Raw genomic sequence first — 13,150 nt, forward strand, 5'->3', positions numbered from 1 at the left:
ATTTTGAGGAAGCCCATCATAGGAATATACAAGCCAAGTTCTATAATGAAAAATTATCACTAGTATATGAAAGTGACAACATGAAAGACTTTCTATATGAAGAACATGGTGCTACTTTGAAGCACAAGTGTGGAAAAGGATAGTAACATTGCCCCCTTTTTATTTTTATTTTATTTTATTTTCTTTGGGCCTTGTTTTTCTTTTGGCCTTTCTTTTTTTCTTTTTTTCTTTGGCCTTTCTTTTTTTCTTTTTGGCCTTTCCTTTTTTATTTGGGGATAATGCTCTAATAATAATGATCATCACACTTTTATTTATTTACAACTCATGAATTACAACCCGAAACTAGAACAAGATATGACTCTATATGAATGCCTCCAGCGGTGTACCGGGATGGGCAATGAATCAAGAGTGACATGTATGAAAAATTATGCATGGTGGCTTTGCCACAAATACGACGTCAACTACATGATCATGCAAGGCAATATGACAATAATGATGCGTGTCATGATGATGAACGGAACGGTGGAAAGTTGCATGACAATATATCTCGGAATGGCTATGGAAATGCCATAATAGGTAGGTATGATGGCTGTTTTGAGGAAGATATAAGGAGGTTTATGTGTGATAGAGCGTATCGTATCACGGGGTTTGGATGCACCGGCGAAGTTTGCACCAACTCTCAAGGTGAGAAAGGGCAATGCACGGTACCGAAGAGGCTAGCAATGATGGAAGGGTGAGAGTTTGTATAATCCATGGACTCAACATTAATCAAAAGAACTCATATACTTATTGCAAAAATCTACAAGTCATCAAAAACCAAGCACTACACGCACGCTCCTAGGGGGATAGATTGGTAGGAAAAGATCATCGCTCGTCCCCGACCGCCACTCATAAGGCTGCACAATCTAAAAACACCTCATGTTTCAAATTTGTTACACAACTTTCACCACACGTGCATGCTACGGGACTTGCTAACTTCAACACAAGCATTATTTAAATTCATAATCACCCAACTAGCATGACTCTAATATCACTACCTCCATATCTCAAAAGAATTATCAAGTATCAAATTGATCATAGCATCCAATTCACTTCCTATGATAGTTTTTATTATACCCAACTTGGATGCCCACCATTCTAGGACCAATTTTATAACCATAGCAAATACCATGCTGTTATAAGAGACTCTCAAAATAATATAAGTGAAGCATGAGAGACTAACAATTTCTTCAAAATTAAGCCACCGCCGTGCTCTAAAAGATATAAGTGAAGCACTAGAGCAGAAACTATCTAGCTCAAAAGATACAAGTGAAGCACATAGAGTACTCTAATAAATTCTAATCAAGTGGGCTTCTCCCAAAAGGTGTGTACAGCAAGGATGATTGTGGTAAACTAAAAAGCAAAGAATAATATCATACAAGACGCTCCAAGCAAAACACATATCATGTGGTGAATAAAAATATAGCTCTAAGTAAAGTTACCGATGAACGAAGACGAAAGAGGGGATGCCTTCCGCGGCATCCCCAAGATTAGGCTCTTGCTTGTCCTTGAATATTACCTTGGGGTGCCTTGGGAATCCCCAAGCTTAGGCTCTTGCCACTCCTTATTCCATAGTCCATCAAATCTTTACCCAAAACTTGAAAACTTCACAACACAAAACTCAACAGAAAACTCGTAAGCTCCGTTAGTATAAGAAAATAAAACCACCACTTAGGTACTGTAATGAACTCATTGTAAATTCATATTGGTGTAATATCTACTGTATTCCAACTTCTCTATGGTTCATACCCTCCGATACTACTCATAGATTCATCAAAATAAGCAAACAACACATAGAAAACAGAATCTGTCAAAAACAGAACAGTCTGTAGTAATCTATATCAAACATATACTTCTGGAAATACAAAAATCCTAACAAATTAGAAATTCCTAAAACATTTGTGTACCAATCCAGAGAAAAAAGAATAAGATCAAAAAAAAGTTTCTTTGAATTATCAGAACTAATTTACTAGGTGCAAAAGTTTCTGATTTTCAGCAGGATCAACACAACTATCATCGTAAGCTATCCTAAAGGTCTTACTTGGCACTTTATTGAAAAAAAACCTATAAAACATGATTACTAAAGTAGCATAATCATGTGTACACACAAAAACGGTAAGGATAAATATTGGGTTGTCTCCCAACAAGTGTTTTTCTTTAATGCCTTTCTAGCTAGGCATGATGATGACAATGATGCTCACATAAAAGATAAGAATTGAAACAAAAGGGGAGCATGATTAAGCATATGACTAGCACATTTAAGTCTAACCCACTTCCTATGCATAGGGATTTTGTGAGCAAACAACTTATGGGAAAAATAATCAACTAGCATAGGAAGGCAAAACAAGCATAGATTCAAGATTTTCAACACATAGAGAGGAAACTTGATATTATTGCAATTTCCACAAGCATATGTTCCTCCCTCATAATAATTTTCAGTAGCATCATGAATGAATTCAACAATATAACCAGCACCTAAAGCATTCTTTTCATGATCTACAAGCATAGAAAATTTACTACTCTCCACATAAGCAAAATTTCTTCTTATTCGGAATAGTGGGAGTATCATAAGAGACTCGAATCCTATAAATTGTTTCCATATCAAAAGAGTAATGTTCAGAAACAGGATAATCATAATCATGAAAAGTTTTATAAATATAAGCATCACTACTTTTTATAGCATAAGTGTTATCACAATAATCATCATAAGTTGCAACTTTGTTCTCATCATAATCGATTGAAACCTCTTCCAAGATAGTGGAATCATCACTAAATAAAGTTGACACTCTTCCAAATCCACTTCCATATTCATCACAATAAGATTCAACATCCTCCCAAATGGTGGGGTCATTACTTCCTAAAGTTGACACTCTTCCAAACCCACTTTCATCAATATAATCATCATAGGTAAGAGGCATGCTATCATCATAACAACTTTGCATATCAAAACTTGGGATGCTAAAATACCATCTTCATTAAACATAGCATCCCCAAGCTTGGGACAAACATTAATTGCAGCAAATATATTCTCAAATACGTCATTCTCATCAAACATAGCTTCCCCAATCTTGGGCCTTTTCATATCATGAGCATAATCACTTTCATCATTAATAGTATGGATAGCACCAATAGTATAGCAATTATCATCATCACAATGAGTAGTAGGAGCAACATCATTTGTGAGAGATACCTTTCTACCTTTTTTTCTCTTTCTTTTATTTTTCTTCTTCACATTTTGTGTGGGTTCAACCTTCTTCTTTGAGCTCCTTATTGATGAGATTGATTGAATAGAAAGCTCCTCCTCGTTACCTGATTCATCATAAGAAATAATAGGAGGATATTGGGAAGTCTCTTCCCTTTCATTAGCATTCTCTTCATATTCTATTTGCTTTATTTTCTTTATGTAATTAGCAATATAAGGATTTTCAACGCAATTCACCGCACAATACATATAAATCTCCTCTAGATCAATATCAAGGAAATTCTCAAGATTAAATTCTGGAATATGCTTAGTTGCACATTTCAATTCTTCATAACCCAAAAGCAAACTAAGTTCATTATGATGTGCAAGGGAAATCAAGTCATCACAATTTGTGGACACGATTCGATCATGAAACAATTTGCATCAGAGATTTAAATGACCATGTTCATTGCAAAGTTCACAAGTACGGTAATGGTATCTTAAATTTTCAGCACTTACATTAAGACTTTCTTGCAACCATTTAGTTTCTAAATGCTTATGCCTCTTGCAATATCAATTTTCCCTATTTGGTGTGTACTTCCAAACCCAATGTACTCACAAAAATCAACATGCTTATAAGAGATATTTTCATCATGACTAGTGCACTCATCATTAGTACTATGGATATTCAAGGAGTTCATACTAACAACATTGCAATCATGCTCATCATTCAAAGATGTAGTACCAAACATCTTATAGACTTCTTCTTCTTGCACTTGAGCACAACTTTCCTTTTCATCATACTTACGAAAGATATTAAAAAGAAGAAGCGTATGAGACAAACTCAAATCCATTTTTTTGTAGTTTTCTTTTATAGACTAAACTAGTGATAAAACAAGAAACAAAAAGATTTGATTGCAAGATCTAAAGATATACCTTCAAGCACTCACCTCCCCGGCAACGGCACCATAAAAGAGCTTGATGTCTCCTCCACAACCTTCTTCTTGTAGACGTTGTTGGGCCTCCAAGTGCAGAGGTTTGTAGGAAAGTAGCAAATTTCCCTCAAGTGGATGACCTAAGGTTTATCAATCCGTGGGAGGCGTAGGATGAAGATGGTCCCTCTCAAGCAACCTTGCAACCAAATAACAAAGAGTCTCTTGTTTCCCGAACACACCCAATACAATGGCAAATTGTATAGGTACACTAGTTAGGCGAAGAGATGGTGATACAAGTGCAATATGGATGGTAGATATAGGTTTTTGTAATATGAAAATATAAAAACAGCAAGGTAACAAGCGGTAAAAGTGAGCGTAAGAGGTATTGCAATGGTAGGAAACAAGGCCTAGGGTTCATACTTTCACTAGTTCCAGTTCTCTCAACAATAATAACATAGATAGATCATATAACAATCCCTCAACATGCAACAAAGAGTCACTCCAAAGCCACTAATAGCGGAGAACAAACAAAGAGATTATGGTAGGGTACGAAACCACCTCAAAGTTATCCTTTCTGCTCAATCTATTCAAGAGTCCATAGTAAAATAACACGAAGCTATTCTTTCGGTTCGATCTATCATAGAGTTCGTACTAGAATAACATCTTAAGACACAAATCAACCAAAACCCTAATGTCACCTAGATACTCCATTGTCAAATCAAGTATCTGTGGGCATGATTATACGATATGCATCACACAATCTCAGATTCATCTATTCAACCAACACAAAAGTACTTCAAAGAGTGCCCCAAAGTTTCTACCAGAGAGTCAAGACGAAAACGTGTGCCAACCCCTATGCATAGGTTCATGGGCGGAACCCGCAAGTTGATCACCAAAACATACATCAAGTGGATCACGTGATATCCCATTGTCACCACAGATAAGCACGCAAGACATACATCAAATGTTCTCAAATCCTTAAAGACTCAATCTGAAAAGATAACTTCAAAGGGAAAACTCAATCCATTACAAGATAGTAGAGGGGGGAGAAACATCATAAGATCCAACTATAATAGCAAAGCTTGGGATACATCAAGATCGTGCCATAGAGAGAACACGAGAGAGAGAGAGAGAGAGATCAAACACATAGCTACTTGTACATACCCTCAGCCCCGAGGTGAACTACTCCCTCCTCGTCATGGAGAGCGCCGGGATGATGAAGCCATCGGTGATGGGTTCCCCCTCCGGTAGGGTGCCGGAATGGGCTCCCGAGAGGTTTTTGGTGGCTACAGAGGCTTGCGGCGGCGGAATCCCGATCTATTGTTGTCTTCGATGTTTTTAGGGTATATGGGAATATATAGGCGAAAGAAGTCGGTCAGGGGAGCCACGAGGGGCCCACGAGGGTGGAGGGCACGCCTAGGGGGGTGGGCGCGCCCCCTGCCTCGTGGCCTCCTTGAAGCTTCCCTGACTTGCACTCCAAGTCCCCTGGATTGCTTCCGTTCCAAAAATAACGCTCCCGAAGGTTTCATTCCGTTCGGACTCCGTTTGATATTCCTTTTCTTCGAAACATTGAAATAGGCAAGAAAACAACAATATGGGTTGGGCCTCCGGTTAATAGGTTTGTCCCAAAAATAATATAGAAGTGTATAATAAAGCCCATAAACATTCAAAGCAGATAATAAAATAGCATGAATGCTTCATAAATTATAGATACGTTGGAGATGTATCACCTATCTATTTACTTTTATGTTGAGTCATCACCCTCTTATTAAAAAGCGCCTGCTGGAGAGCACCGCTGTCATTTGCATGCATTATTGTTAATTTATATTGGGTATGACTATGACTGGATCTCTTTTACCATGAATTACAATGTTTAGTCAGTCCTTGATCTTTAAAGGTGCTCTGCATTTATGTTTTGCGGTCTCAGAAAGGGCTAGCGCGATACCATCTTGTTATATCATTTTATGATTGTTTTGAGAAAGTGTTGTCATCCGAGATTTATTATTATTGCTCGCTAGTTGATCATGCCATTGATATGAGTAAACATGAGACCCAAGTGTTATTGTGAATATGGTTAGTTCATAATCTTTGCTGAAAACTTGAATGCTGGCTTTACATATTTGAAACAACAAGAGCAAACAGAGTTTGTAAAAGTTTTTCTTTATCACTTTCAGTTTGTCAACTGAATTGCTTGAGGACAAGCAAAGGTTTAAGCTTAGGGGAGTTGATACGTCTCCGTCGTATCTACTTTTCCAAACACTTTTGCCCTTGTTTTGAACTCTAACTTGCATGATTTGAATGGAACTAACCCGGACTGATGTTGTTTTCAGCAGAACTGCCATGGTGTTATTTTTGTGCAGAAATAAAAGTTCTCGGAATGAGCTGAAAATCCACGGAGCAACTTTTCAGAATAAATAAAAAATACTGGTGAAAGAATCAGCGTCAGGGGGGCCATACCCTGTCCACGAGGGTGGGGGGCGCGCCCCCTCCCATAGGGCGCGCCCCCCTGCCTCGTGGCCCCCCTGGACGTCCACCGACCTCAACTCCAACTCCATATATTAGCTTTCACGGGGAAAAAAATCAGAGAGAAAGTTTCATCGTGTTTTATGATACGGAGCCGCTTCCAAGCCCTAATCTCTCTCCGGAGGGCTGATCTGCAGTCCGTTCGGGGCTCCAGAGAGGGGGATTCGTCGCTGTCGTCATCATCAACCATCCTCCATCACCAATTTCATGATGCTCACCGCCGTGCGTGAGTAATTCCATCGTAGGCTTGCTGGACGGTGATGGGGTGGATGAGATTTACAATGTAATCAAGTTAGTTTTGTTAGGGTTTGATCCCTAGTATCCACTATGTTCTGAGATTGATGTTGTTATGACTTTGCTATGCTTAATGCTTGTCACTAGGGCCCGAGTGCCATGATTTCAGATCTGAAACTATTATGTTTTCATGAATATATGTGAGTTCTTGATCCTATCTTGCAAGTCTATAGTCACCTATTATGTGTTATGATCCGACAACCCCGAAGTGACAATAATCGGGATACTTCTCGGTGATGACCGTAGTTTGAGGAGTTCATGTATTCTCTATGTGTTAATGCTTTGGTCCGGTACTCTATTAAAAGGAGGCCTTAATATCCCTTAGTTTCTGTTAGGACCCTGATACATCTCCAATGTATCTACTTTTCCAAACACTTTTGCCCTTGTTTTGGACTCTAACTTGCATGATTGGAATGAAGCTAACCCGGACTGACGCTGTTTTCAGCAGAACTGCCATAATGTTGTTTTATGTGTAGAAAAGAAAAGTTCTCGGAATGTCCTGGAAATCCATGGAGGCACTTTTCAGAATTAATAAGAATTTTTGGCCGAAGAATCAAGGCCAGGGGCCCCACGGGCTGTCCACGAGACAGGGGGCGCCCCCCCTAGGGCGCGCCCTCCTATCTCGTGGGCCCCCTGGACCTCCTCCGACCTCAACTCCAACTCCATATATACCGTCTCAGGGAGAAAAAAATCAGGGAGAAAGTTTCATGGCGTTTCACGACACGGAGCCGCCGCCAAGCCCTAATCTCTCTCGGGAGGGCTGATCTGGAGTCCGTTCGGGGCTCCGGAGAGGGGGATTCGTCGCCGTCGTCATCATCAACCATCCTCCATCACCAATTTCATGATGCTCACCGCCGTGCGTGAGTAATTCCATCGTAGGCTTGCTGGACAGTGATGGGTTGGATGAGATTTACCATGTAATCAAGTTAGTTTTGTTAGGGTTTGATCCCTAGTATCCACTATGTTCTGAGATTGATGTTGCTATGACTTTGCTATGCTTAATGCTTGTCACTAGGGCCCGAGTGCCATGATTTCAGATCTGAACCTATTATGTTTTAATGAATATATGTGTGTTCTTGATCCTATCTTGCAAGTCTATAGTCGCCTATTATGTGTTATGATCCGACAACCCCGAAGTGACAATAATCGGGATACTTCTCGGTGATGACCGTAGTTTGAGGAGTTCATTTATTCACTATGTGTTAATGCTTTGGTCCGGTTCTCTATTAAAAGGAGGCCTTAATATCCCTTAGTTTCCGTAAGGACCCCGCTGAACACGGGAGGGTAGGACAAAAGATGTCATGCAAGTTCTTATCCATAAGCACGTATGACTATTTACGGAATACATGCCTACATTACATTGATGAATTGGAGCTAGTTCTATATCACCCTATGTTATAACTATTGCATGAGGAATCGCATCCGGCATAATTATCCATCACTGATCCATTGCCTACGAGCTTTTCACATATTGTTCTTTGCTTATTTACTTCTCCGTTGTTACTATTACAACTACTACAAAAACCCAAAAACATCTATCTTTACTTTTGCTACCGTTACTATTATTATCATACCACTTTTGCTACTAAACACTTTGTAGATACTAACTTGTCCAGGTGTGGTTGAATTGCAACTCAACTGCTAATACTCAAGAATATTCTTTGGCTCCCCTTGTGTCGAATCAATAAATTTGGGTTGAATACTCTACCCTCGAAAGCTGTTGCGATCCCCTATACTTGTGGGTTATCAGACCCCGCTGCCACGAGAGGGTAGGACAAAAGATGTCATGCAAGTTCTTTTCCATAAGCACGTATGACTATATTCGGAATACATGCCTACATTACATTGATGAACTGGAGCTAGTTTTGTCTCACCCTATGTTATAACTATTACATGAGGAATCACATCCGACTTAATTATCCATCACTCATCCAATGCCTACGAGCTTTTCACATATTGTGCTTTGCTTATTTACTTTATCGTTGCTACTGTTACAATTACTACAAAACTGCTACTGTTACCATTACTTCCATACTACTTTGCTACTAAATAATTTTCTGCAGATACTAAGTTATCCACGTGTGGTTGAACTGACTTCTCAACTGCTAATACTTGAGAATATTCTTTGGCTCCCCTTGTGTCGAATCAATAAATTTGGGTTGAATAGTCTACCCTCGAAAACTGCTGCGATCCCCTATACTTATGGGTTATCATCAAGCATCACTCCATGCGGGTCCTGGCGTTCGACGAGGCGCGCCAGGACGCCACGCGGGGGATGGATCTCATGCTGGGGGAGGAACGCCGCCGTCAAGCCTCGCTCCGGGCGGCAAGGTACCAGCAGGCGCTGCGGCGGTACCACTGCCGCAGCGTTCGCTCCAGGACGTTAGAGGTGGGCGACCTCATCCTTAGGTGGGTGCTCTCCAGGGAGGGGCTGCACAAGCTCTCTCCCATGTGGGAGGGCCCGTTTAGGATTTCCCGTGTCTCCAGGCCTGGCGCCACACGCCTGGAGACACATGACGGGGTCCCCATCCAGAACGCCTGGAACATCCAGCACCTCTGGAAGTTCTACCCCTGAAGAAAGGCTCCGGCCTATGAAGCAAGGCTCCGTCCTGTGAAGGTCTCCGCTCATGACACTCTCACGTAATAATGAGTGGGGCTGTACATGCCCTAGAGTCTCATGAGAGTCACCCTGGGGCCTCATGGGGGCTCCCTCCCACGTCTTAGTGGCAGCACTTAGCTCCGCGCTGGTGAGAAGACTAGATTAGGTGATGGACGCGGCTGTTCATTTGATTTCCGAAGTTGCTTGCAGTTTTTCAGTAACCTTTCAATGGATTTGGTATTTTCGAACCCTGCTTCCTTGAACTGTTTCATTCTCCTGAGCTGTTTTTGGCCTAAGGGCATGAGAGAGGTGGCAGTTGCCTATCACTTCCTCTCGTGCGCCTCGCGCATGGGGCTAGGTAGGTGTGTGTGCCTTGGGCTTGCTCTCGCGTGCACGCACCATGCCGAACCCTGGTGCTTCAGCTTCATTCTCGCGAGGAGCCCATAATCAAGCTCACGGGCACTAGCACCCCTCATGTCCGTGCCCCCCCGGGCAGCGTGACACGGTGCATCAAGTCCGAGCTAATCTATGGCAGGGGGCTCGCATAAGGAGGAGTGAGCCGCTCGTCAGTTTTCTCTTCCTTCGAAGGCAGCTCTTCAACGGCTCCTGAGACCCCAAGGCGTCTTCCGGGGTCTACACCCATGCCTCCCTAGGAAAGGGGGCCCCGTCGAGTACCTGAGGCCAGGTTTTCGTGAGGCGGAAAACTACTACACACATACCAAGCTAAGGTTTCCTACCTTAGCTTACTCAGATTGCAAACGTTACAACACATCATCAAGATAGCAAGCGTAGCATAAAGGGCATAACTGCCATAGTTCATCACATGCCCCCATAGGGTACATCTTTTTTTTCGAATTACAGGAGAAAGGAAAGGTTAAACAAAGAAGGCCCAAAGGCATACGAGTTCGGCACCAGCGCCACATCCTCAAGCAGCACCTCAAGGTGGCCCGGCGCTTTACTAGTTCTCCCATAGGCGACCTAGGCCGCCGGCCTTGAGTCCAAGTTTGCCGGCCCCCAGCCTCACGCCGGGCTCCTCTCCAGCTTCATAGGAGCGCCGCGGCGAGACAAACCACCAAAATCCTCGACCCGGGCACGATGACATGGAGGCTGGTCGTAGCCACCACTGCTCGAGCTCTCATCCAAGGAAGAGCTGCCGTCGCGGGAGGAGGAGCACGCGTCGCCAAGGCCAAGCTCGCCTTTGCCACCATCATCATCGCAGCCATCCTTCAGGAAGCACCCCACGCTGCGGCCGTCCTCCCTGAATACCCTCACATAGAGGGTCGCCAGGCCGTTGTACTTGAAATGGAGGGTACACCTTCCGCCTAGGCCACACGCGCGGGTGAAAGTCTGCCAGCCACGGGTCAGGACCACGCTGCCAAAGGCAGCGACCTCGGCACCAACCCATGAAGCTCTGCTGTAGCAACCGTCGGCCCGCAGCCAGAGACCATCAAGCCCCGAGGAAGGAAGTTCGCCGGAGAAGAAACATGGAAGCCAGAGGGAGGTGCCGTCCGGGCTCGCCGACCACACCATGAATTCAGGGAGCACGTCCAGAGAAGAGAAGCGCGTCTGAGGCAGGCGCACGATCACTGCGCGCCTCCGTTCATCATGGGGGCTGCTCCGAAGCTGGTTGCCCCTTCCGCGAGAAGAGGTGCCGTTGTAGGCACCAAGAGGAGTGCTGGCTCTGGGGGGTGCGCGCCCGCTCCCCCTAGGGGCCGCCGTGGGAGCCACAGGATGCTTACGTGGGTGACCGCAACCCCTCTTGGGAGGCAGAGCGGCAGGCCCCTCCTTGGAAGCCTTTTCCTTCTCGGCCGCTGAAAACCTCCTCAGTGATGCCATGAGCGCAAGGTGGAGAAGAGAAGAAGCAGGCGGAAGCAAGACAGAGGAAAGATGGGCGAGGGGCTCTGCCTCTCCCTCACATTTATAGCCAAGGGAGGCCAACCACCAGCCTCCACGACCTCGCGCCATCATGGCCTTCTGCATGCCGGATTGTCCTGTCATGTCGAACGGTTGCCGAGGCAGCATGGGGAAGTGGAGTCACCCACGTCCCGTAAATCATCACACGTCATTAAGGCCGCACACGGTTAGGGCCCGCAGCGCTCCACACTTGCCCTTTGGCTTCGCCTGGAAGCCAAGTACAAGCGCGCCTTGGGCCTGGGGGCTACTATCGACGTCCTGGATATGGGGGTATCTAGCCATGCCTGCCTGCGGCCCACCACGTGGTACGCCAATGGCCTGGTACAGCCCAGCTTCAGCATCAACAACTCAAGACCTTCGCGAGGGGCCAAGCCTCGCGAGGCGGACGACACCAAGACCCCCAAGGGGATCGGCCTCCTCGGGCTGGCTCCCAAGGGGCGGAGAGTTCTATGCAAGGTTTACCTCATGAGGCTCAACTGACATGAGCCATGATGACCAAGGCCAGGCGGGCGCCAGGCGGGCGCAGAGTGTAGGTTTCCTCTTTGGTGCAAAGGAGGCAAGCCATAGGCGCGGAGTCCCGAGGAATCAGCCAAAGGTTTCCATTCTGGTGCAATGAGACCAAGACCGCCAAGACGGCAGGACGGAGGTCATCGACGGGCCCACCGCAGCATCACGACTAGAGGCTTTTCGCAGGCGAAGACTACTTTTGTCAAGATAAGTTGTACTACTTGTCCCCTTTCAAATCCAGCCGTTGTGGGATCCCTTCCCGCCAACATTTGGGAAGAGGACCAAGGCCACCATAAATAGGACTAGCCACCACCATAGAGGCAAGACAAGTCGAACTAGCTCACACCACACCAGCTCCCTTGATCTCAAGAACACCTCACCTCCTGAGGCCAGTTCGTCCACTTACTAGTTCATCCTCAGCCCTCCGAGGCAATCCACCAAAACGCCGGAGTAGGGTATTACACTGCAAGGTGGCCCGAACCAGGATAAACTACTGTGTCTCTTTGTCTCTTTGAGCTTGTCGCGCTAGGCTTAGGAGGATCGCGAGTAGGCAGGCTGGATAGGTTGAGATCTCCACACACACCCCAGAGTTTGAACCTCTCAAGGGTTTGCGGAACCCATAATCCGACAGAGTTAGGGGCAAGAAACAAGAGATCAAGAACTAGGTCAAGCGTATTCTCTCCATGCTAATCAAAACCCTAGCAATACCACCTCAAACTAGAGTAGGCTTTTACCTTCACTGCAAGGGGCCGAACCAGTATAAACTATCTGTGTCCTTTGTCCCGATTAACCCCTTTAAGCTAACCTAGCTGCAATGGCTCCACGACTAAGTCAATCTGCCGCGACAATTTCACGACACCCGCCGCGTGCTTCAACACTCATCGGACTGCATATATTGGTATGTATTATTTCCAATAAGTCATTAACTCGCTCCATTGTTCCGGAGAACTGAGTTTTAGTCATCTTACCCATGAGGCCTGGGTCGCAAGTATCAAATGATTCATAATCAAGTGATTCCAAAAGTCCATCTGCATGGAGCTTCTTCATGCGCTTTACAACAATATGATCTAAATGGCAGTGCTACAAGTATGTTGCACTATCATTATCAACTTTGTATCTTTTGGCCTCAATATTATGAATATGTGTATCACTATGATC

Source organism: Triticum dicoccoides, chromosome 7B (genome assembly GCF_002162155.2).
Source record: "Triticum dicoccoides isolate Atlit2015 ecotype Zavitan chromosome 7B, WEW_v2.0, whole genome shotgun sequence".
Classification (NCBI taxonomy): domain Eukaryota; kingdom Viridiplantae; phylum Streptophyta; class Magnoliopsida; order Poales; family Poaceae; genus Triticum; species Triticum dicoccoides.